The sequence below is a fragment of the Mixophyes fleayi genome, chromosome 1 (assembly GCF_038048845.1).
Source record: "Mixophyes fleayi isolate aMixFle1 chromosome 1, aMixFle1.hap1, whole genome shotgun sequence".
NCBI lineage: Eukaryota > Metazoa > Chordata > Amphibia > Anura > Limnodynastidae > Mixophyes > Mixophyes fleayi.
The window spans coordinates 449,746,927-449,773,347 of NC_134402.1; positions in this window are offsets into that span (position 1 = coordinate 449,746,927).

Sequence of the window (26,421 nt, forward strand, 5' to 3'; positions counted from 1 at the left end):
GGGAACAAACACTGTAGAAAAATAATACTGGGTAATACAGACAGACAGAGAGGTAAGAGGGCCCTGCCCGCAAGCTTAATATCAATAGGACAATGGAGTTTGATGCATGAGGTTAAGTGCTGCATATTGCATTTTGGTCCAGCCAGAATGTGCATGTTAAAACTGCTTAATGGGCTCTATGATCCAGTCACACAGCAATGCTTTTCAGAGGGTTGTTGACTTGTGTGAACAGTGTAAAGGGTGGTAATAGGGTAATCAAGGGAGATTAAAAGGGTGGTTGAGGAATATTATAAGCTTTCTTGAAGAGGTGGCTTTTCAGAGAATGCTTGAAGGTTTGAAGATAAGAGAAAAGTCATATTGTGCAAAGATCGAATGACACAAAGTGGGTGCAGCCCAAAAAAGTCCTGTGACCGGGAATGGGAGTAGGTAATGAGAGTGGATGAGAGAGGCAGATCTTGCGCAGAATGAAAGTGTTTAGTTTGAAGATATTTTGAGACAAGTGAGGAGATATATGTTGGTGTAGTTTTGTTAGTAGAAATTAAATTGGATTCAGTAAAAAACAGACAAGCTATGTAGAGACTGACAGAGTGGCTCAGTATAGGGTGAACGCTTTGCAAGGAAATCTAGTTGCTGCATGCAAAATAGATTGTAGGCGTGAGAGTCTGAATTGGGGAAGACCAGTAGGGAGGGAATTATAAGCTATTATAATTTAATGGACAGTGGATATAACTTTTTTAAAGGGATTGTTTACTTTTGGACAACTCATTAGAGGCTTACCCACATAGATTCTATAAGTATGGCACTGGAAGAGTTAACACCATTATATTAAATCAGTCCAGTTTATTGTAATTAGAATTAGATTAGGAAAAACAGGAGCCTAATATGATGACTGTGCAAAGGGATCTTGTTGGCCCGTCATAAACCTCTCTCTCTACACCTAATGAAGTCAGGTGCTATTCCAGATTTAAATTGAAAATATATATGTGAATTTTTTTCTGTCCTAGCCTATATTTTAAGGTGCAGCATCTAGCAAAAAATGCAGAGGTTATTTGCATTTGTTAAATCATAAACACCATTATCTCCCAATGGAAATTTTGTATTGAAAAATAAAAAAAAAAGTTCTAAAGTGCAAACACATTTTTCTTCTCATGGTTTTGGATATCTTTTAAAAAGAAACTATTTTGCAAAATATATTCACTAACACAGCTCTAAAGATTAAGTACTGGTGCTTAATCTGTGTGCCTTCTCATTTTTAATTTTTTGTCTTGCTACTGTACCTCAGCAGAATGCAGTAAAAGAAACATATTTTGTTTGGTAGTGGAAATATGAGACAGAATGTAAATTGGATCTCGGCTACAGACTAAGCAGCATTGCGCAGGATATCAGTCCTCTTTGTACTGTTTTTTTTAATGTTTGGAATCTTATTGTGTGTGAACCAAAATGTTTTTTTTTTTTCCTTGTATGGAGAAAATACTTCCCACTGACTAAGCCTCCTCAGCCAGCTCAGATGTAGGATTAAGTGCTTCTCACTTTAATTAAGCTTAAGCTACACAAATTGAAAGGGCTGCAGAATCATATGTATAGCAATCCAGCTTTATCTCTTATGCTTTTCTTCTTGGATTTAAAAACAAAACTTTTTTTTAAATGCATATTCTTACACAAAAATCAGTATAAGCAGTAATGGAACTATTATAGCGACCAAGGGTAAAGAGACCCTGTGACACATAAGTGACTATCACATGGGTGTTGTGAGCACCTGTATATCTGTCCACGAAAAAAAAAAACAGTGTTTACACGCATTATTTTACTCCCCATTCCTAGCACATGTGATACATTCTATGTTGCTGCATTATTAGTGTTAGTGCATGTTGGTGCTTGTGCGCCAGGAAATTATCCAGCTATCTATATGCAAGGGCAGATTGTATGTGGTAGGTGTTAGGAGCCGCTGCGGCCACTGCGACTCACTTCTGCCTCTTCCTGGCGTCCCACCCGGCATGGAGACACTTCCGGTATTCGGCCTGACCGTTGCCAGGGCAATGGCTGGACGCCAATTTAACAGTTATCACAAATTAACAGTTATCTGAGGATGTTTACAGGTCAAAGCCCTGATTGGATGCTATCAGTATTTAAGGCAGGGAGGGCTTAGCCTCCCTGTCAGTTATAGCATTCCAGTCCTGCACTGTTGCTGACCTGCTGTATAATTCCTGTATATCTGATCTACCGTTGTGGCCCTCTGCCTGTACCTTGGACCTTGCCTGTTTGCCTGTGACCCTGACCTTTTGCTTGTAATCTGGACGCCACTATTTGCTAGTGACCCTGACCTTTGGCTAGTATTTTGGACCTTGCTGTTTTGCTATGGACCTCGGCCTGCTTCTGACCATTCGCTCCAGCCGGGCTAGCGCCCCTGATACCATCTACGCTGCGGCCATCTTTGGTGAGTTTTTACTACTCTGAGCCTAAGACCTGGGGGTATCCGAGTACCTGTGAGCACATAAAGCTCTACGGGAAAAACGGCTGCAATAGGTGAAGATCTCTACCCTATTCTGTTCTAAAAGCTCATCTAGGTGGTCCTAGGTCATAACATCAGGATCCTGCAACGGAGATACGCGGACACTCAAAATAGCCTTTAGTTACTGCAGCAGCTATACCTAGAAAGCCTTAAAATGTCAGCAGAAACCTCCAAGGCCCAGTATGCTGATTTGTGAGGTGTTTCAGTTAAATGAGGACATAGTGAAAATTGTCGGTACAATGCATTCATAGGACCGGTTCCTATTCGGCGGTCGGGTTATGTAATAGATAGCAAGATTGCTGATCTGGCGTCCTAAAGTTGTTCTGATATTTTAAAAATGTGAATCCCTCTATTTGGGAGAGATATGACTGGAGGTGTGTGAAATTTTCCTAGCTGATCCGTGAAATAGTTGTCTCACTTCAATATTTTGCCAGAAGAATTTGGCCTTAAGTGTTCTGGTCCTATCCTAGCCACACAACATAGCAGAATGAATTGACCGCCATCGTCACAGCTCTATTCATCGACTATAAATTGCGCAAAATGTAACAATACAGTGAGGATAGCATTCCATGGAAACCGAAGATTCTATCACCGGAACTTCACAACTCTCTGAATCGGACTGTGCCACTGTGAAGGGCCTGGAGGTGGCCTGAGATGGGGAGCTCATCTCAAAGCTGCACCCGGAGTTTGGACATCTGTCACTGAAAATAGGAATAAGATATGTTGTACATTTGTATACTTATATTTGCATATCTTGTTATCACTGGCTAAAACTCTGGTGATTGCAGCTATTTAAACATCTGGAAAGAACAAATCATTGTTAAGGAATATCTCAGTTTTACTGATTTATTACATGATTCTGTTGTCAATGTAATTTTCCCTGCTTTTCTCTAACGACCTATTGTACACAAACACTTATAACTGTGTGCTCTGTAGTCTTGATTTCATTGTCAGTATGTTCCCTTATTCTGTATTATTATTATTATTATTATTGTAGATTTGTAAGGCGCCACAGTGCTCCGCTGCATCGTACAGTAGGGAAAACAATACATACATAAAACGGGCATACATGGCAGACAAAATAAACGCAGACACGAAAACAAAGGGTATGAAGGACCCTGCTCATTGGAGAGCTTACATTCTAAGTTAATTCTCCATTCTCCTTCCATAATTTTAACTCCCACTGAAATACAGACAAATACACATAATTATCTGATGTTTTATCAGGACTCTCTGCTATACTGACTAAGAACATAATAAACTTGTGTTCTGTGCAGAGCAGACACCATTTATTCAATTGATGGAAGTCCTGCAACTACCTGTCTTCACCTCTTTAAGCAAGGTGCTTGAGGTGTTGGATAAAGTGGTGCATGATACTTGTGTAGAGTGGTCGTGTATATGAAACAAAGTTCACTGATACAAATTGTTTATATTAATGTTAATAATAATGGTTTATAGTAATTTATTTCATGAATGTCAACTGCATTATGGATTAAATAGAAAACATATCAATGCATTTTACAGAAACTCCAACATGACCCTGTCCACCTAGTACAAAATGCTCTTCTCCCAAACTTCCCAATTTAGTTCTGCTGTTAACTGTGTTCAAGTCATTAACTGATATTTAAGGTAAATTAAGTGGAAAGTTTGGGAGAAGGACATTTTGTACTGGGTGATAGGGGTTTGAGGGTTATGTGTTGAGAAATTAGAATACATAAGTCATCTAATAATGTGTTTTAAACCCTAAAGAGTGCTTCACATTTTAATTATAGTTTAAATCAAAGAAATACTGTATGTGTTGAAAAACAATAGGCTTTAGTTTTATAAACATGTTTCAAGGACATGCAGGAACTGCAACTATGATTTGTAACAGTTATGTCCAGTTTCCCAGGACATGTATATCTTTCTTTGTTCTTTGTAACATATGCTGATGTTGGATTTTGTGATTCACGCTTGCGCAGTGCTAAAATGTCTACATGACTGAAACATTATATGTAGATAATTATTTGTTTTGGTAAACTCAGAGCATATACTACACCCCACCTGTGCGTGTTTCTGTTCTCCCGGCCGTCAATGAAGTAAAGAAAATTTCCTCTGTTTGTGTTCCACTGGTAATATACTTTGGATTTATCAGTGTTCAAACCAATCTGCTTGCCTGCCGCATTAAGGGTTAATGTTGTTCCAATAATCAATACATGATACGGGAGGGACAAGAGGGCTTACTAAGCACCATAAGCTCTGTGTAACATGTTTGTGTTTTATAGCTATACATAGACAGTGTACCCATCAGCCACTGACTAACAACAAGATATAACAAATTATAATCAAATGTATGATATTATTAAAGGGAAAATCATGGAAAACTTTCTTTTTCCTATTTATGTGAATTTTTGCTGCAAAATGCTCAGAAAAAATATTTATTTAAATGTACTACCAATAATATTTACCCCTAAAACCAATATAAAAGTTAGGTAATAAGAACTCCATAAGAGAACCAAATAAGCTATGAAATTCATTAAGCAAACATAACATAAATTTCAGTACAAATTGTGATTTTGAGCATTTCAGTTTTGTTGTAGTTAAATTAATACTTTATGACTTTATCAATAGTCTCCTTTCATGGCAATTAGGATGATTTTTTTTAATGCTGCTTATAGATGTGATAATAAATTGCTTATTGCCGCAAGTTATCATTAAAATATCACTGTGGCACTTTTACCTTTTGTGGGCAATTTTAGCTTTGACGATCAGAATGTTGAGCGAAAACTACACAGTATTCAGAACTTTGTAAAGACTCCAGAACAAACAACCTCTTTAAAAGTCTTAGGCGAAAAGAGAGGGCGGTTGGTTTAATATTATAAATTATTATTGGAAAATATCTATTGCAATACTCTAAATATAAAAACTCCCTTGTTGATTCCTCATTAGGAATATCCACATTATTGTACATACTATCCCTGAGTTCTCTACCCGTTGGTGCAGCATTTTAAATAAGGTCAGATTTGACATTCTGCTTCTAGTGATAAAAGCAACTGATCTAGTCTGGTCAAGATGAGAGACCAATCGATGATTGTGGAAACCACACATAGGAGAGCTCTAAGAGTCGGTCAAAGTCAGGATTGGTTGAATTAAATGAATGCACAATTGATTCCTTAGAAGAAGGAACAAATAGCATTTAACAAGAAAAAGGGCCTCAGGATCACAGCTGACTATAAGGAAAGACGCTTTTGTCATTGACTAATGGGTGACGCGGAACAGACAATGCAATATGAAAGGGGAAACAGAGATTGATTGCCATGGTACAGCCTCATCTAGAATACTGTGTTCAGTTCTGGAGGACGTATCTCCAGAAGGATATAAATACATTAGTGACTGTACAAAGAAGGGCAACTAAAATGGTGCATGTTTTACAGCACAAAACTTACCCGGAAAGACTAAAGGATCTTAATATGTATAGTTTGGAACAAAGAAAGGACAGGGGGACATGATAAATACTTTCAAATATATCAAGGGTTATAACAAGGTACAGGAGGAAAACATTCTTCAACGGAAGAGAAGTATTAGAACACAAGGACATGTACTGACAATGGAGGGAAGTAGGTTCAGAGGAAATCTGAGGATAAATTACTTCACAGAAAGGGTAGTGGATAAGTGGAATAGCCTCCCATCAGAGGTGGTAGAGGCTAATACAGTAGAGCAATATAAACATGCTTGGGATAGACATAAGGATATTCTTACAAAGAAGCAAAGATAGAATTTGAGGTTACCATAGGTTAATAAATGGGTAGACTAGATGGGCCAAGTGGTTCTTATCAGCTGTAAAATTCTATGTTTCTATGTTTCTATGCCACTTCATTTACAAATTGTAGATAATAACTCTGGTGTCTCCTCAGATTTAGATTCAAGAATAGAAAAAACAATACACACTGAAGATGCACACCGTTTTCAAATATGCACAACAGCGATAATAAGAAGTAGTTTAGAGGAGACCGTACCCAAGCCAGATCATGCTAGTCTCCAAGAAGAAAGACATGGAAAATATCTATTGCAATACTCTAAATATAAAAACTCCCTAGTAGGTTCCTCATTAGGAATATCCACATTATTGTACATACTATCCCGGAGTTCTGTACTGGTTGGAGCAGCATTTTAAATAAGTTCAGATATGAACAATCTGCTTCTAGTGATTAGACCAACAGGTCTGGTCTGGTCAAGGCGAAAGGCCACTTGAAGATTGTGGAAACCACACATAGAAGAGCGCTAAGAGTCGGTCAAAGTCAGGATTGAAGATGTAGAATTAGGAGAAAATCCTGCTACTCATTTAAAATGTAGAGACAAGTTTAGAGTTGTGAGGAAGATGCACCCTAACTCAACTTTGACCTGTAAAAGCAGCCAGTATTTTCCTTTCATGCAAGTATAAAAGGCATTTGCACCATTTGTATAGCAACATGGTTTGTTGAGGTGAAAATTTGACCCATTTACCCTGATTTGCTCCTAACTCAATATGAGTTGCTTAGTTTTAAACTTAGCCAAACATTCATTAACTGAAGCAGATAGTGTACTCAGTCCAGAAGGACTTATCAAAGATTGTGTGAGGCGCCGTCCCCGCTGATCCCCTGTCAGACGGGGACGGACGCCTGTCTTCCGGCCGGAGTGCTCTGTTGCTTAGCAACAGACGCACTGCGGCTTCCGGTTAAGCCAGTCTGTCGGGCGCATGCACCCTGTCTCCCTCCCGTTGCTTAGCAATGGGACGCTACTTCCACCACAGCATGCCGCCCACTGGCTCTCCCAATCAGTGTCCAGCCTATCCCTATTTAAACCTGGCTCTGGCGCCATAAGGGTGCCAGTGTAACAGGTTCCTGCCTCTAGTATTCCACTAGTGATCTCCCTGGTATTACCCGGTTTCCCTGACCATTCTCTTAGTGTTTCTGCTCTCTCGTTGTGACCCTGCTTGTCGACCATCCTTCCATTTGCATTACCCATATTGTTCCTGCGACCTTGGCTAGTTGACTACTCTTCTGGATTCTCCTTTGTACCTTGCATTCCTGATTGGCTTGACCCGGACCGTCTGACCCTTCTACACTACACTGGCAACTGGCTAGTAGGACCGAGACCTGCGTGCCCTGTGCAGCGAAGTCCAAACCTCCTTGCGGGGGTCCCTGGCGAATACCAGGGGTACGTTAGACTCCGCACCTGCTAGTTCTGTAGTGCTAATACCAGTTAGTGTTCTCCTTCATTGCAGTCCTCAGTAGGCCTACAGCCTGACAGATTGGATTGGAACTTTGACCATTTCACAATGACTAGCATCTTAAACTAAAAGTTTAACAATGAAAATTATTATATAATTTGCAAAAAATAGAACGGCTCTGGCCCCCCTTATTTTTTCATCCAACTCTGAAAACCTTATTCACCTTTGTATCAAAGAGTCAGCAAATATTTAAATCAATTTTATATCATACACTATAATCTGACATTGATTTAAAGAAAAGTCAGCAGTAGTCTATCTAGAGATTGTTCAATCTGTATTAGGACAAACTATCACTATTGTGATCCATAATTATATAGATTACCAAAATTATGTTTTACTCAAATTAGGTGACTTAAAAATATATAAAGAAACCGAAAGATGATCTCACAAATTCTTTTAAATCACTCGACAAAATTATAGATTTTGGAGTTCATAATATATATGACAGAAAATACAGCAAAAATATCTAAAAAAAAAAGACTTCAGTATTTGCCCAATAATCTATACATTAACCAAAATTTATGCTGATGTTGATAATCCACCTGGTTTTCTTATCATTTCAGCCAGAGATTCTTTTTTGCAACCTATCTCTATATTTTTGGATATTTTGGATTGTCATTTACTATATACATTATAAAGTACTGAAAGATATCTTATGGAAGTGGAGTCAATTATTCTAGAGCTGAATAAGATTGAGTCCCTTGATATTGAGAAATTACCAGTTACCTTGCAAGAGAGTAGTCTTCACACATCTATACCGCAGGAAGATGGAATCAATGCCTTAATAGAGGTATTAACACAAGATACCAAGGTACGTATATTGAATTCTTGTTAACCCTTACACATAAGATTGGGGCAAAAATATTTTAGTTTAAAAACAAATACTATTTGCAAATAGCAGGAACAGTAATGGGCTATAATGTAGCCCTGGATTTTGCAAATATGTTTATGTACATTGTTGAAACATTTGTTTTTCATCTGGAGAGGATCTAAATGAAATGGAAGTTGGAAGAATGTATGAATGATGTCAATCTGATGGATACCCCCATTAACTTTACATTCAGTGTGAATTCCACTGAGTTTTTTAATATTATAATTTTTAAGAATATAACAGGGGTTTCTTTTCATAATGAGACAGACAGGTATAAACTTTTATATGCAAATAGCTTCCATCCTTGCTCACTAAAGAAGAGACTTCCATACTCCCAGTTTTGGATAGTGATATGCAAATCAGATGCTGATTTGTGTGTACAACAACTGTAGTAAATCAATGAGAAGTTCCTGAACTGAATATCAGCATGCCAAAAGCTTTAAAATTAATAAAAAGAGGAGAGGTCCCGAACTCTGGGGATCAAAGATTAAATAACGTTTTCAAACTCACTACTGATATTTCATTTATTAATAAATATTTCAAAGAGATCTGGCCACTAGTTAATATGGATCCTAATTTACCTAAATCCCTTCAGAAAACACCCCTCCTTGACTATAAGAGAAGCAAAAGCCTGAGATATTGTTTAAAACTGACCCATTTGCCTTCTACTCAGGCAATAATAATTAGTTGCAAAACAGATAAGAATTAAACTACAGTTTTGCAGACGTATGACTTATACCCCTTGCAGTGGTTTGATACAGCTTAGAAAATATAACATCCTTCATTGTTTCATTTACACAAGTGACCATATAATCCAACTTTTATCTTGCCATGGAAGTCTATATTGGAAAAAGAGAAAGGACTCTTCGGGAATGAATGACAGGATATCGTTCAGCCACCTATTTGGCTACCAAGGATGGGACATCTGGAATTTCAGTTACCAGACATTTAGCAACATTCAGTCATATGGTATCTTCTTTTAGTATGTTTTAGTTCCTAAATATATACTCAAATGTAGACATTGTTCTTGATTTTTTTCTGTACATATTATTATATCTATTTATGTCCATTTTTTCATTATATATATATTACTGTGCCAAAGTTTTAGGCGGGTGTGGAAAAAATGCTGCAAAGTAAGAATGCTTTCAAAAATAGAAGTGATAATAGTTTTTTTTATCAAGTAACAAAATTCAAAGTGAACGACCAGAAGAGAAATCTAAACCAGACCAACGTTGAGGACCGTGGACGCAGTGGTCGGTCGGCCAAGGAAACTTAGTGCATCACATGAAAGACACATCAGGCCTGATTCATTAAGGATATTAACTTGAGAAACTTCTTATTTCAGTCTCCTGGACAAAACCATGTTACAATGCAAGGGGTGCAAATTAGTATTCTGTTTTGCACATAAGTTAAATATTGACTGTTTTTTCATGTAGCACACAAATATCAACTTTAAATTTCAGTGTACAAATAAGCTATCAAGTATTTGTGTGCTACATGAAAACACAGTCAGTATTTAACTTATGTGCAAAACAGAATACTAATTTGCACCCCTTGCATTGTAACATGGTTTTGTCCAGGAGACTGAAATAAGAAGTTTCTCAAGTTAAGATCCTTAATGAATCAGGCCCATCATGTTTACTTCCCTTTCAAAATGGAAGATGCCCAACAGTGCCGCTCACAACTGGAAAAAAACAATGGGACCCTGGTATACCCATCTAATGAACATAGGAACTGGGGTGCAGAAAAATAGCAGCAGGTGCTCTGGACCGATCAGTCAAAATTTGAAATATTTGACTGTAATAGAGGCCACTGAAGCATGGTGAAGGTTCCTTGCAAGTTTGAGGCTGCATTTGAGCAAATGGAGTGCTGAGAAATATAGGCAGGTATTTATCCATCATGCAATACAATGAGAGAGGCATCTGATTTGCTCCAACTTTATTCTGCAGAAGGACAATGACCCCAAACATACAGCCAATGTCATTAAGAACCACCTTCAGCATAAAGAAGAACAAGTGGCCTTGGAAGTAATGATATGGCCCCCACATAGTCCTGATGTCAACATCATCAAGTCTGTCTAGGATTACATGAAGACATAGAAGGATTTGAGCAAGCCTACATCCATAAAAAATCTGGGGTTAGTTCTCCAAGATGTTTGGAACAACCTGCATGCCAAGTACCTTCAAAAACTGTAAAAACTGTGTGCAAATATACCTAGAAGAATTGATGCTGTTTGGAAGGCAAAGGGTGCTCACACCAAATAATGATTTGATTCAGATTTCTCATATATATATATATATATATATATATATATATATAAATGATTCTATAATTTACATTTAATATTGTAATATTTACATATTATAATTTCGTATTTATATATTCAACATTTTTGTAATTGTTACATTATGTATCACTACTATTGCTCTTTGTCTGTTTTGTATTTGATAAGGCTTGTTCTACTTATTTGTTATTTTACAGCAGTAACAAGACAGAGCAATCTTGGCAATTATAAATAGATTTTTTTTGTATTTAAACTTAATGAGATAACAATCAGTGTAACGGTGTGTGTCTTTTTTGTTTATATATTACTGTGTATTCATTATTTACTCAGTCGAAAATTCTAAATTATTTTATTTTTATTATTATTATATTCTGGTATCTATGAGGTACTAATGATATATTCTTAAAATATATTGCTTTGTTTAGATTTATTATCATGCTACTGGATTCTAGAAGCAAAATATTTGCAGCTGTTCTAATCTATTATTGTACTTTTGCCAGTAATCTAAATTTACTCTGGATATAGGATTAATTTAGTAATATAAAATACTGTCAGTGTTCTTGAAATATTATGCTATTATTGTTTATAACAGTTTGTTTTCATTTTTATGAAGCACCTGCATTTGCTTACAGTTTGGAATTGTTTGTCATTGGTTAGGATTTGATCAGATGATCGTGCGTCACTGGTCCTCCTTCTGTGGAGTTTGGCCACACTGCAAAGCTGTGTAAAAACAGACATGTTTTCTGTGTGGCTTGTCTCAAAAAGTTTCTTATTGGGACCGAAACACTGATGGATGTTATTTTATGGAGTCATAAAAAAGCATTTTACTTATGGAATTTATCAATTGAAAATGTTACGAGCCGCGGCAGTGCCCAGCCGCCGCGACTCACTCACCCGCGTCCCGGCCGTCGCCATGGCGACCGGGACGTCATTTCCGGCCATAACCCGGCCGTTGCCGGGGCAACCAGCAGACGCTTCAGAGCTGCGTCCCGGCAATAGGAGGAAGCCGGGCGCAGCGATTCTACAGCCTGTGGGCTAATTAAATAGGGGCAGATCATAGGAGGCAATTACAGGCATTAGCCTGCAACTGTGCAGGCCAGGGACAAGCCCTGATTGGCTCTATTAGTGACTGCTCTATTAACCTGCAGGAGTGTGTTCAACCTGTGATTGGTTCAGCTGGGTATTTAAGGCAATGAGGTCTGCTGCCTCATTGCCGGTTATAGCTTCTGTGCTCCAGTCTGCTGACCTGCTTGTTCCAGTTCCTGTATCCTGTATCTACGTTTGACTTCCCGTGTATGACCCTTGGCTTCGTATTGGACTTCGCTTGTGTTTCCTGTGACCCTGATCCTTGGCTTGTTTACCCGTTCTGCTACTTTGCCTGTGACCTCTGACCTCAGCTTGTTCATCATTACTGTTACCTGCTGCCGGCCTTTGACCTCTGCGTGGACCTGACTCTTCTTGCCTGGGTTCTCCCCAGCCGGTACACACTTCACGACCCTCTGTCAGTCTGCAGCCCAGTCTGTCCCCACCATCAGGGGCTCCAGTGAACACCTGACTGGCAGAGTAGACTCCGGGTTGTGTTGTGCCAGCTGGAGGGGTTCCTAACATTATAACCGGCCCACTCACGGAGACAAGATTAGGATGGATGCAAGTGGATCCACACCGTCTCCGGCACAAACCCTAGCAGGCCATGTTGAGTCTTTGTATCAGATGATGCAGGGATTGGCTGAGCGTATGTCTGTTCAAGAAGAAGCCACAAAAGCTTCACAATCTCCTCCAGATCCCATCTGTGAGCCCAAAATGAATTTACCGGATCGGTTCTCCGGAAATAGAACCTTGTTTCGGAACTTCAGGGAGAGCTGCAAGCTCTATTTTCGGATGAGACCCCGCTCCTCCGGTTCAGAGCAGCAACGAGTTGGGATTATTATTTCCCTTCTACAGGGTGACCCCCAGTCTTGGGCGTTTTCTTTGCCACAGACCAGTCCGGCCATGCAGTCCGTAGACTCCTTCTTTGAGGCATTGGGTTTACTGTACGATGACCCGGATCGAGTGGCCTCCGCGGAAGCTCACCTACGGTCCTTGAAACAAGGCAGACGGTCGGCAGAAGAATACTGCGCGGAATTCCGTAGATGGTCACCTGACAGTGGATGGAACGACCCTGCCTTACGTAGTCAGTTCCGTGTCGGCTTATCTGAACAGATTAAAGATTCGCTAGTGCAATACCCGTCTCCTAGCTCTCTGGAGGATCTGATGCACCTCTCCATTAAAATTGACAGGAGATATAAAGAGCGGAAAACTGAAAAGGAAACGTCATCACCTCCATCCGCCTTCGTTCCTATCTCCCAGGATGGTGAGGAACCAATGCAATTGGGAGCATACCGTCTTTCCTCTGAGGAGAGAGACAGGAGACGGTCACAAGGCTTATGTTTATATTGTGGCGCAAGAGGCCACTTCTCCCGTTCTTGCCCAAACAAGTCGGGAAACGAGCATGCCTAAGGAACGAGGGGAGAGTTCACTTAGGTCTACAAATTGTCTCCCAGAAAAATGCACTATTGGTCCCTGCACAGCTCACGTTCAGTGCTCGTTCTACGAAACTATCAGCCTTCATTGACAGTGGAGCTGCTGGCAACTTCCTTGACATCGAGTTTGCCCGCTCTGCTGGGATTCCGCGGATTAAACTCCAATCTGCCATTACGGTATGTGGCTTAGATGGTAGTCCGTTGCCAGGAGGCAAGATTACTTGGGAGACCCCACCACTACAGTTGAACGTTGGCGCTCTCCATTCGGAATCCATAGTCTTACGTCTTATCGAATGTCCATCGGTTCCTTTAATTCTGGGCCACCCTTGGCTATCCTGCCATAACCCCGTCATGGATTGGGCAAAAGGAGAAATTGTCCAGTGGAGCCTCCATTGTACACAGTCTTGCTTGACACTACCTCTACGTATTATTCAGTCTATTCCGGAGCAGCTCCCTTCTCAGTATCATGACTACTGGGATGTTTTCTCCAAAAAGGCTGCTGACACACTACCACCGCACCGCAATTTCGACTGTGCCATTGAGCTCATTCCGGGCTCTAAATTACCCAAGGGACGCTTGTATCCTCTCTCCGGTCCAGAGACCAAATCCATGCAGGAGTATATTGACGAAAACTTGGAGAAGGGCTTCATCAGGCCATCCAAGTCCCCAGTAGGAGCAGGGTGTTTCTTTGTACCCAAGAAGGACGGTGGACTCAGACCCTGTATCGACTATCGAGGGCTGAACCTTATTACGGTTAAGAACACCTACCCCCTTCCCCTCATCTCCGTTCTTTTTGATCAATTAAGAGGAGCCACTATCTTCACAAAAATTGATCTTCGTGGAGCCTATAATCTCATACGTATTAGAGCAGGTGATGAGTGGAAGACGGCGTTCAACACGCTCTCGGGCCATTACGAATACCTGGTCATGCCGTTTGGCCTGAGTAATGCTCCTGCCGTATTTCAGGATTTGATTAATGAGGTGTTACGTGAGTTCCTGGGACACTTTGTTGTTGTTTACCTTGATGACATCCTCATATATTCAAAATCGTTGTCTGCGCACCAGGGTCATGTCAGACAAATCCTACAGAAATTACGGGAACATCACCTCTACGCGAAACTCGAGAAATGCGAGTTCGAGGTCCAGAAGGTATCCTTCCTCGGTTATCTAATCTCCTCAGAAGGTTTCTCCATGGACCCAACCAAGGTCCAAGCAATTCTGGATTGGATTCAACCGAATAACCTCAAGGCGGTCCAGAGATTCCTGGGATTCGCCAATTACTACAGGAGGTTTATTGGCGGCTTTGCTGATATCGTGGCTCCTATTGTCACCTTGACCCGCAAAGGAGGTGATCCAACTGTTTGGTCACAACAGGCAATAAATGCATTCAAAACCCTGAAGAAAGCTTTTGTGTCTGCTCAGGTTCTCAGACATCCGGATCCTAGGGTACCGTTTGTTCTTGAGGTAGATGCTTCTGACGTCGGTGCTGGGGCTGTCTTGTCACAAAAAGACCCCCAGACCCACCGCTTGCATCCATGTGCCTTTTTTTCCCGTCAGTTCTCATCAGCGGAAACCAACTATGACGTGGGAAACCGAGAATTGCTGGCAATTAAATGGGCCTTTGAGGAATGGCGACACTGGTTGGAAGGCGCTGCACACCAGATCTCCGTTATAACGGATCATAAGAACTTACAGTATATACAGTCAGCCAAACGTCTGAACCCCCGACAGGCTCGGTGGTCGCTGTTCTTCACTCGGTTCAACTTTATTATCACCTATCGTCCTGGTTCCAAAAATATTCAAGCGGACGCCCTGTCTAGAAGTTTCCTGGCACATCATGCTCCGGTCACCTGCTCAGAGCCTATTGTTCCTGTGTCTATGATTCATGCCGCATTAACTCAAGATTTGAGCTGTACCTTACAAAGGTTCCAGAGGTTGGCTCCTGATAACACTCCGGCAGGATGTTTGTTTGTCCCAGTTCATCTAAGGAAGACAGTCCTTGCTGAGGCACACAACAGTCGGACTGCTGGGCATCCTGGAGTCTACAAAACACTGGAAATCCTTTCCCGTACTGTATGGTGGCCGTCTCTGTCTGCTGACGTCAAGAGTCACGTCCGGTCCTGTGAAGTTTGTGCCAGGAACAAAGTTCCCAGGACTCGCCCGGTAGGTCAGTTAGTTCCGTTGGCCGCCCCTGGTAAACCCTGGACCCATCTGTCCATGGACTTTATAGTCGATCTGCCACCCTCTGCGGGACACAATACCATTTGGGTCGTGGTAGACCGGTTCAGCAAGATGGCACATTTCATTCCACTCACTAGGCTGCCTACTGCTCGAGATTTGGCAGTTTTGTTCATTCAACACATTTTCCGCCTCCATGGACTCCCTACAGACATCGTCTCCGATCGGGGTTCCCAGTTCATAGCGCAGTTCTGGAGATCATTCTGTACCCTCCTGGGAATCAAGGTCAGTTTATCATCTGCATACCACCCTCAGTCAAATGGGCAGACTGAAAGGGTTAACCAGTCCTTGGAGAAGTTCTTGCGATGCTACATATCAGAGTTCCATGACAACTGGTCCTCCTTGTTGCCCTGGGCAGAATTTGCCTGTAACAACTCCTGTCACTCATCCACGAAAACCTCTCCGTTCTTTTGCAATTATGGTTTCCACCCCAGATCTAACTCTTTGTATTCACTCCAGTCCGTTGGTATCCAGGAGATCCGTTCCACTGCCAGGGATCTCAGAGTTGTCTGGAAGAAAGTACATTCATCTTTAAAACATGCCTCACTTATTGCAAAAAAAAATTCGGACCGACACCGTACCCCCTGCTCCCTTAAGGTTGGCCAGAAAGTCTGGCTGTCTACAAAAAATATCAGGCTCAGACAACCTTGCAAGAAATTGGGCCCTAAGTTCATCGGGCCGTTCCTTATCATCAAGCAGGTGAACTCCGTCGCATTTAGGTTAAAAATTCCAGGCTCGTTAAGAATTCCAAACACCTTTCATTGTTCTCTATTGAAGCCAGTGCTTTATCCTGGTCAAGCCCAGTCTTCAAGTGTGCCTGGGAGAGGTCCCAGTGGGCCACAAAAATTTGTGATTCAAAAGGTCCTTGATTCTAAAAATGTTCAAGGACAGGTGCATTTCCTTATACAATGGAGGAATCGCGGATTAGAAGAGCGATCTTGGGTTCCGCGGAGACAACTCCATGCCCCAAAGAAACTGAAGGAGTTCTTCAAAAAATTCCCTAGGAAACCAGGATGTCGGGGTCCCTCGACCCCTCCTCAAGGGGGGGGTACTGTTACGAGCCGCGGCAGTGCCCAGCCGCCGCGACTCACTCACCCGCGTCCCGGCCGTCGCCATGGCGACCGGGACGTCATTTCCGGCCATAACCCGGCCGTTGCCGGGGCAACCAGCAGACGCTTCAGAGCTGCGTCCCGGCAATAGGAGGAAGCCGGGCGCAGCGATTCTACAGCCTGTGGGCTAATTAAATAGGGGCAGATCATAGGAGGCAATTACAGGCATTAGCCTGCAACTGTGCAGGCCAGGGACAAGCCCTGATTGGCTCTATTAGTGACTGCTCTATTAACCTGCAGGAGTGTGTTCAACCTGTGATTGGTTCAGCTGGGTATTTAAGGCAATGAGGTCTGCTGCCTCATTGCCGGTTATAGCTTCTGTGCTCCAGTCTGCTGACCTGCTTGTTCCAGTTCCTGTATCCTGTATCTACGTTTGACTTCCCGTGTATGACCCTTGGCTTCGTATTGGACTTCGCTTGTGTTTCCTGTGACCCTGATCCTTGGCTTGTTTACCCGTTCTGCTACTTTGCCTGTGACCTCTGACCTCAGCTTGTTCATCATTACTGTTACCTGCTGCCGGCCTTTGACCTCTGCGTGGACCTGACTCTTCTTGCCTGGGTTCTCCCCAGCCGGTACACACTTCACGACCCTCTGTCAGTCTGCAGCCTAGTCTGTCCCCACCATCAGGGGCTCCAGTGAACACCTGACTGGCAGAGTAGACTCCGGGTTGTGTTGTGCCAGCTGGAGGGGTTCCTAACAGAAAATTCATTATGACTTCTTTGGCGTTACACCCATGGGATTATCTACCGAACTGCGAGTGTCCACACCTTTTGCATGCTTCTATATAGTGGCATAGTTTTATATGCAACATTTATATAAGTGTTGGGGCCTTCTGTGCTTCACACAGATTTTCATAAATCTTTTTCTCAGTTATTCTTATTGCTAAACAACAACATTCAGAAGCTTCCTGTACTATCTTTTTGAAATACCCTAATTTGTTCCAAATGTAGTTATATATATACATGTTGTTTAAAAACCCTAATATTGCACAGGATTTTAGAGTGGTTGTTTCTGCTGTAGATTTGTTTGGGGGAAGTTTTGCCTTTGATGATATCTTAAAAATAAAAATGATTGATCTGTTTGTTTGTTTATTCGGTTATGCATTCGGACACCTCTGCACCGATTTAGATGAAACCAAGTTGGCCCAGTTGGGTCCTGGCCAGGTTTTAGGGGGGTTAGAGTCCCAGTCATACCTCCCATTTCTGAACATTGGGCAGAACTTTGACCCAGGGAGCTTGTTCTGATCCTCCGATTTGATAAATTTAGATGAAAACTTCACAGAGTGGTAACATTGGATTCCAGGAGACATACTAGGGGGTTGAGATCCCGGTCAGACCTCCCATTCGTGTATGCTGTACAAAACTTTATCACAGGGAGCTTGTTCTGAGCCTTCCATGGATGGATTTGGATGACATCTTTGTTGCTAATTATTTTTAAAATGTTGATAGTTACATCCAACACATTGATAACCTAATAACTTCAAAATTTAAACCGGGCAATGCCAGGTACTTCAACTAGTATAACAATGAAGTTCAAACATATGCATTTTGAGAATCAGGGAGAGTTCCAAAATGTGAAAATTGATCTTGTCACAAAGGCGCTACTCTTTACCTGACAAGGATCGCAGCTGTCGATTATAACTAGTTCAATGGCACACAGCTGCCGGGAGGTGCTGTCTAATGATCGCTAGTCCCGGATTCCCCTCTCTGGCGCTCCAACTGCAGTCTGGCTCATATTAGGTGGAAATCCTTACAGAGACATGAGGAAGCTGCTGAATTACCTTCATCTGCTTCATAAGCTTATAGCAATTGGTCTTTACAACTACGAAGAAAAGAGGTGAAGCGCTGGGGACAGCTTAGAGAAAACAGCCCCGATATCAGAAGGGTAATACAACGTTCCTGAAAGCCTACTTCTTGACATCCCAATAATTACTTCTCTTCAGGTAAGGTTAGGAACATATATACACAGTTTGTAGTTTGGACTGCTTATTATTTCTACCTACGAAAACCAGATCACATACTTAAATACCAACTGCAGAGAGGCCCTCCGGTCTTGAATGGGTTAAAGAGATGAATTAAATATTCTATGAAATGACCGCTTTACAAGTGTGACTCTCAATTTGCTCAGTTTATAGTTACATTATGTTTGTGTTACAGATTATTTTCTGCTGACGTCAAGTGAACATGTCTTAATCACAGCAAACAGCGTGTGTAATTACTAATACTGCCAAAGGTCAGAATAAACAGGTTTGTTTGATACGGAATCATAATATACAGCTCATTACTAAACACCGTGCATCGCCAGTGTTTAAATAAATACATTAATTAATAAAGTAAGTAATTAACACAGAAATCAATGTGTATCCTACCCCCTTTTGCTCACCGGAATTGTTTTGCTAAATTATTAATAAACATACATTGTTTGTTATTTAACCGAGTCAGTTATCTTTACTAAATTATTGCACAAATTGAGATGACTTTATTTAAAACGGAACTGGGATAATTGATACAGTTTTGGGAGGAAGAAGTTGTGTGAGTGGTTAATTAGCTTAGTCTTGAAAATAAGGACATTCCCCGGGTGAAATGATGTGATTAAAATTGACATGTAACTAACTCTTAGCTTTAAGCCAATGAAATAAGGAAGCAGCATGACTTAACTTTAATTATAGTATCAAACTCTGGCAGTATTTATATGTGATCTTATACTTTTTCATTAAAACATTGGTTTTCTAATTAATGTGTGTAATGTGTTAATGTTACACACTAATTACACAATGAAATATTCCTACTTTCCTAACAAGACACGCATAATTAAAGTGTAATACTGAATCTTCTATGGAATTAAAGAGTTAATTTTCAAATGAAATTGCTTTAAAGATTTTATTTCATTTAATATGCAATTATTATTTTTTCTCGCTTTGTATTATCATCATTATAACACATAAATTGCCCTTAGCACTAAATAAACTAATTGCTTTATCTGGTATGCTGGTGTTTCCAATATCATCTTATTTCAGTATCTGCGAAGATAGAATCTTCAATAGGCTGAGCGCCATTGAAAGAAAAAATCTATTTTCTTATATTTTCATAATGCTAAAGGATATTAGAACTTGTCCTGGGAGATTGTGAGTTTGGACAATCTAATTAATAGTAAATATTAACTACAATGTACAGTTTCTAACATACTCACACATACTACAATAGAAAAAATCAGCAGCAACTTCTTGCTCACACGCAGTTAGTGGGGTCTGGGATAGATACATTGAGACGTCTAGCTTGCACATGCTCAGTGTGTTGCAGTGAGGAATGGACTGACAAAGGGGGAGTCTACTGCCTTGGGGCCTGATTCATTTAGGCACGCAAAACGAACGCAATTATGCATCTGAAGATACAGGTGGTGATGAATACGGGTGTAGATCTGCTCTGCTCCACTAGACAGGATGCTACAGGACACACCCAATACATATGTGGACTATAAAATCACAAAAGAAAGCACAGAAGATTTTTTTCTTAAATAACGTCACCTATAATATAATATAGTCCTTACAAAATCAAACATTGCAATCTTTTAAAAAAGGGTTGTTTTTTCTCCCCATGAACATTTAATTAATGTCTACTCTACGTAAAATACATTTTTAAAGCTGCAACCATACTCAGCCGTTATCGCTAGTAAACGGCAATAGACCTGTAGCTGGAGCAAGAGATACGACTGAAAATCATGTACCTTAGAAATGCCCAGAACTTGATTCAGATGTTGCTGCGTGTGCTCTAGATTGGCACAACCTTACTGTACATTGCCTATGTGAATGAGGCTGTGCCTCTTACACGCCCAAAATAGCCAGATATGCTCCTTAATGAATCAGACCCCTGGGGTGTAATTCCTAATAAATATTTAGTACTTGCCCAACATTTCAGAAGCAAATATGTCTCTATATTTTCTGTTTTCTATCCCATTTTAGAGAATTTCCAGCCAACCAAAGACGTGTCTGACTTTCCAGTCGTCTTCATGAAGCACCAGCTTCCCTTCTTACTGTTTCAGCTGAGACCACCTACTATATGGTACAATGGAAAGATACTTAAAGTGCTTGTCCACTTTTGAACAACCCCTCATTAATATAACATGCCACCCCATACAGTATAGTAAGTAGGGCAGTTCTGATTCTTGAATCTTGGGGCCAGTTTGTGTCACTGCCCAGGTAATAAAATTAAAATGAAACTGTGCAATGTAAAGAAAACACATCAATAATTACCCCCCTCCCCAAAAAAATACACTAATAATAAAAAAAAATCGAAACTACTTACTTACACTCATAAATACATGTTGAGATATGCCATTTGGGTAATTTATAACAAACAACTATGATGTTAAAGTTCTATAATCAAATAAAACTCATCCCCATTGTTCTATGACTGAATGCATCTCCACATGATGAGCACTATACAATGCAGAACTAACTCCAGTAATTAGTATTATGTACAGAACCAGGGCCAGTGGAACATGGTATGCCCTGTAAGCATGGCAAGGCGCCACTTTTATCAGGGTGCCCTGCGTAGATGCCTGTACTGAAAAATGTTTTATTTTTTTCTGTCATCTTCCCCCCTCCATGTCCTTGCTGTGAACAAAGCAGGGATTTCAATAGGTGCCTGGGTATGGGTGAGTGCGCATGTGCCGAGAGCCACTGGAAATGCCAGCACTGCCCTGTGCAGTAGCTAGCATATGAAGCAGACCCGGTTGGGTGGTTGGTATACAATACATACCCCATTCACGTGTGGCTAAAGTAATATATAAAACCTATTATCTGATTGAACGTAGACAGTCAAGAACAATGTTTTTAAAGGCTAGTGGACAATGCTGACTGCATTCACTAGTGGAATGTGGACTAGTGGACAATAGAGTCTATTTGTACTTACGTCATCACCTCCCTTTACACTTGTAAAGTGATGGCACCGGTACAAGAAGCATCTCTCAGCTCAAGCAACAAGAGGCTGATGGCGCTCTAGTGCTTCCCATGTTGAGAGCTCCAGTTGGATGGTGGACTTCACAATGGGAGAGGAAATGGAGCTTTATCAGTCAATGATAGACGAATTGATTGATTCTCTGGTGTTGCATAATATCCTGTCCCCCCTTATGTAAGTTGGAAAATGGGAGCAGCAAATGCAGTGACTCTACAAGCTTTTCTGATTCCCCCAATATTGGAGTGGACAGTGAGACCATTCATGTTAAAGCCTCCATTTGTACCATGTGTGTCTTCTACCTACATGGCACATGAGCACATTGCCTACCTAAAGAGGTGCCCCTAGACTTACCATGAACATAAAAGCTTGTCTTTCTGTCTTTACGGTGTGATCTGAGGTGTAGATGAGAGAGAGAAAGAGGGAAAGAGAGAGAGAGATAGAGAGAGAGAGAGAGAGAGAGAGAGAGAGAGAGAGAGAGATTTCAAGCATAGTTTGGTCACACAGATTTGAGAGATGAGCTGGCATAACTGGGTGGAAGAATTGGTAATCCCATAATGACCTGATAAATACTAATTCCTCAATGGAGGAACATGATGGATGTATGAACAATGCAGCGCTTTATATTGAGCTCAACTGAAGGACAGGAAGTGTTAAAACTGATCTCCAGGAATTCATTCAAAGTTTCATGAATCAGCTTTTACCCAATCTCAGAAAAACTTTCTGATGCTGGCTTGCTTCAAATGCTGTCAAACCCAATGTCACAGTCCTTTTGCAATCCCAGTGATATCTGCACAAGAATTCATTACTAAGAGCTAAAAGAAAATTTATTAACATTTGTGAGAGATAATACAACTTCACTGGAAGGCTTAGTCAGGAGCGACTGCTTTTGCAGGTCTATCATTAGCAACAATTACCAGGAGGAGTTCCTGCACTTACATAAATCACCAGGGGGGGGGGGTTCCATCACACTATGAAATAAGCAGAGTGGATTACACATCGATCTTTCCACTGAAAGTGCCTATTAAACATGAGTCACTCTCTCTTGATGACATGGAATCTGAAACTGGTAAAGGGCACTCCAAAAACAACTTCAGCTTCACCACGAGTCAAAGCATCCATGGAGCAAAACTTCCCAAACTGTATTTAAATAACTGGACATTCGATTGAATCCGTAGATGTTTGATAAATTTGACACTTAATATGCTTTGTGACACAAGTATATCATATGATGTGGCCTAGATTATTTGCAGGTTAATAATGATTCTTATTTTACCCACATTTTTTGGTGCTATATAGTATAGAAGTCCCAAACCTGCTACACCGCCCTTGTCTAGGAATAGTACAGCCTTAATATACATATTTAAATTTGCTTTCGTAGTTTTTATTAACCCCGTTCTGGAATTTTTGACTTATGGTAATGATCTTTACTATGCACTGTGCCATGTTGGAACTGCTAGAAATAACATATGATTTATTTAATAGTGTATAGCATGTGCTTTTCTTTTATTGAACCTTACTCTAACATAAAAACTCTTATAACGGAATGTGAAAGGCCAAAAATACCCATATGAAATTATAAAAACTCTATATAAGGCAAAATAAGCTTGAACCCAAGTAGTATTTTTCTACAGTACAATACAAACACCTTCATTTATTCACATGTCCTGTTGACAGGCCAAAAGCAGGAATGGTTACACTAATCAGTCGAGGGTTATCGTTACATCAGCATCTGTCTGAGAGATCGCTGCCTACAGACGAGGAGAAACTCCCCCACATTCTTTACACAGAGTTGTACCTGTCAGTAAAACCAAATCAGGAGAGTGGTTTTCCAATGGCCTGTTCAGATTTATGATGCTATTGAGATTTACGATGTGTCCTTGATTTGCTCTTTTTCCTAGTTTACTATCTTTCTGGAGTTTCAAGGTCTATGACTTTCAGCAATTTGAGATTTCCTTCAGGGAGCAGCACATATGTTCTAATCCCATGATGAAATTAACGCATTATATTTACAAGAAAGATTAACAGCATTGACTTCGATGAATATTGACTTCTTCTGAATGTTGTTTGATGAAACATTTTTATCAGTTTTAATCTGTTATTGATAACTGTGAACGTTACATTTAATACCCTTATTATTCATACTCTACTTGGTTCCCCATCTTAGGGACCCTTTTGTGGTTTTTTGCAGTACTATTGAAGATGAAGCATTTTTCATACAGGTTGATTCAAAGACATAAACCTAAAACTTTAGATCAACTTTCCATTGTGCCACTTTCCCCTACCTGGTCAAGCAATATGATCAGTCTGGTAACCCCCAAACAATGATGTCATCGCTATCCAGTATTAGAATAAATAATACCCTAGTTGGACACAGTTCTACTGATCCCATTTATGATATAGTCAGTATTCTTGAACAATATAACTAACTACCACTCAGGCTTACCCCCTCATTCCTTGTTTCAAACCAACACTCATCACTAATTTTTTCAGTCCTGTAGGGATCAAAATATATTGATTAAGCAAAAGACACAAGATAACTGGGTAAAATCCCCCCCCCTACTGAAAAAACAACATAGTCAATATATTGGTATTTTTACTTGATCAATTTACCAACTCAAATATAATGAAATCTCTGTATTGAAAAAAAGGGATTTATTTTTTGCCCCACAAACATGCACAAGGAGTCGGATACCTGTCATAACCATTAATCAGTTAATTAGAAAATCCAATAGTTTAGAAAATAGGTATTTCTACATGAAAAGTAAGTGAAGAATATTCCCACTATGGCACCACTCTTAATTGGTAGAATTGTTATGGGGCTCATTTCTGGAAATACTCTCTGATTTGGTTTTAGAGGGATGTATACTAATCCATTTGAAATTGTATTCCTACTTCAGGTCTATTCAATATGAAAGGAGGTACTATATTTAGAGGCATTCCCATCTGTAGCCTTTGCTAAGTTTGCCACATTCCTTCGGAGAGAGAGAGAGAGAGAGAGAGAAGAAAATACTAGAGGTATTGTAATCAAATCTCTTATAGAGGGAATACTAGTCCAGAAAATGCAGGACTATATTAGAGAGGTCAGTAGACTCCTACAAGACATGTCATGTTATATGGAATTGAAAGAAGATCCCCCCTCATTAGAAATATTTATTTGTATTCATTGATTCTGCCTATGGAGTACAAATTTTGCCTAAATATTTGTTTTAGCATTATTATTATTATTATTATTATTATTATTATTATTATTATTATTATTATTATCATCCGAGTCTTCTATTATCTCTGGAAAGTTCATAGAACTTCATATTAGGAATAAATTCTCTGACATTGAATTAGTCCCTATTTTGTGGACATACATATGCAAAAAATGTATTACATTTTCTTCCTTTCTTAGAAAAACCTCTTATCTTTTACAAACCTTACAAAATTACAGGTGGCAAGAGCCCAACCATTAACCCAAAATTCTCAATGTAACCTCTTTATACTTCAATATCTGCCAAACATTGGGCTATAGAACAGACAAATATTTTTTTTCAACAAGTCACGTTGATGGCAAACCAGCACACAATATTTCATTTAGATACTATCTCTTTTTTATTTTATAACACAATGTTTTTCATGTACCACCACTGTATATGATGAGTTAGCTTCCTCACGTTTTTGACAGATCTGAGGCTTTTCACCTATTTATCAATAGACCCTATAGTCTTGATTCACAGAATCATGTCCATTACTGCACATAACCAACATTCCATATGGAACTCCCCGCCCATGCTTAACTAGCTCCTCCCATCAGGAGCAGCAACCTCTTTCTCTCCCAAATATAGTTTTTATCTTATTGCCCTAAAACAGGTGCATTCCCATTTGAAAGATACACGGATGTGGCAGTAGCCATACAATGTCACAGAGAACAACTTGTAATATGACTAATTTATTTTATGATTTGTTGTTTAACTCGTGTTTTGTTGCTCTTTAATTTTTTTATTTGAAAAAAGTTTAAAAATTAAACAAAAAAAATCCTTATAGTATTTTAAGACTTTCAATTTCATCAAGTATATCCAGCAACGACCTACAGAACAATAAAATAAAAAAATAAAAAATGTCGCTGTCAATAGGTAAAATAAATTTAATTCAACGACTTCAATCTCTGGGATTGTTATTTCAGATTTGTTTCTGCTCTGCATTACCATAAGCTTTTCATATCTTCTCATTTAAATCCACAGTAATTGATCACACGCAACTACCTTGCAAGGTGCTTAAACCACGGGAGACTGAGATAAATTCAGCATGTTGTCTCAAGGCAGGTTTAACACATCTATTGACAATCATGACATTTATTGCCCTCTATTTTTTTATCTGCCTCTCATTACGGAATGTCCCCAACTGATGGAAGTAAGTGAAGTCTCTCTACTTTTGTCTGTAGCACAGATTACACAGAGTTACCTTTCAAATCCATAAATGATTTCCTTGCCACAGGTTTTCATGCACAGGTTAAATTATGCACTTAAAGAAAAGAAAAGAAAAAGAAATGAAAATAGCCCTTCAGAATTGGTACGTGTGCCTGGTGTTTAAATTCCGACGGTTGTAAAGGATGATGTTTTAATAGTGTGCGCTGATATAATCTTTTATAAGGTGATATATTGAAAAGTGATAATCTTGTCCTGCTTTCTGCATCAATTGGGAAG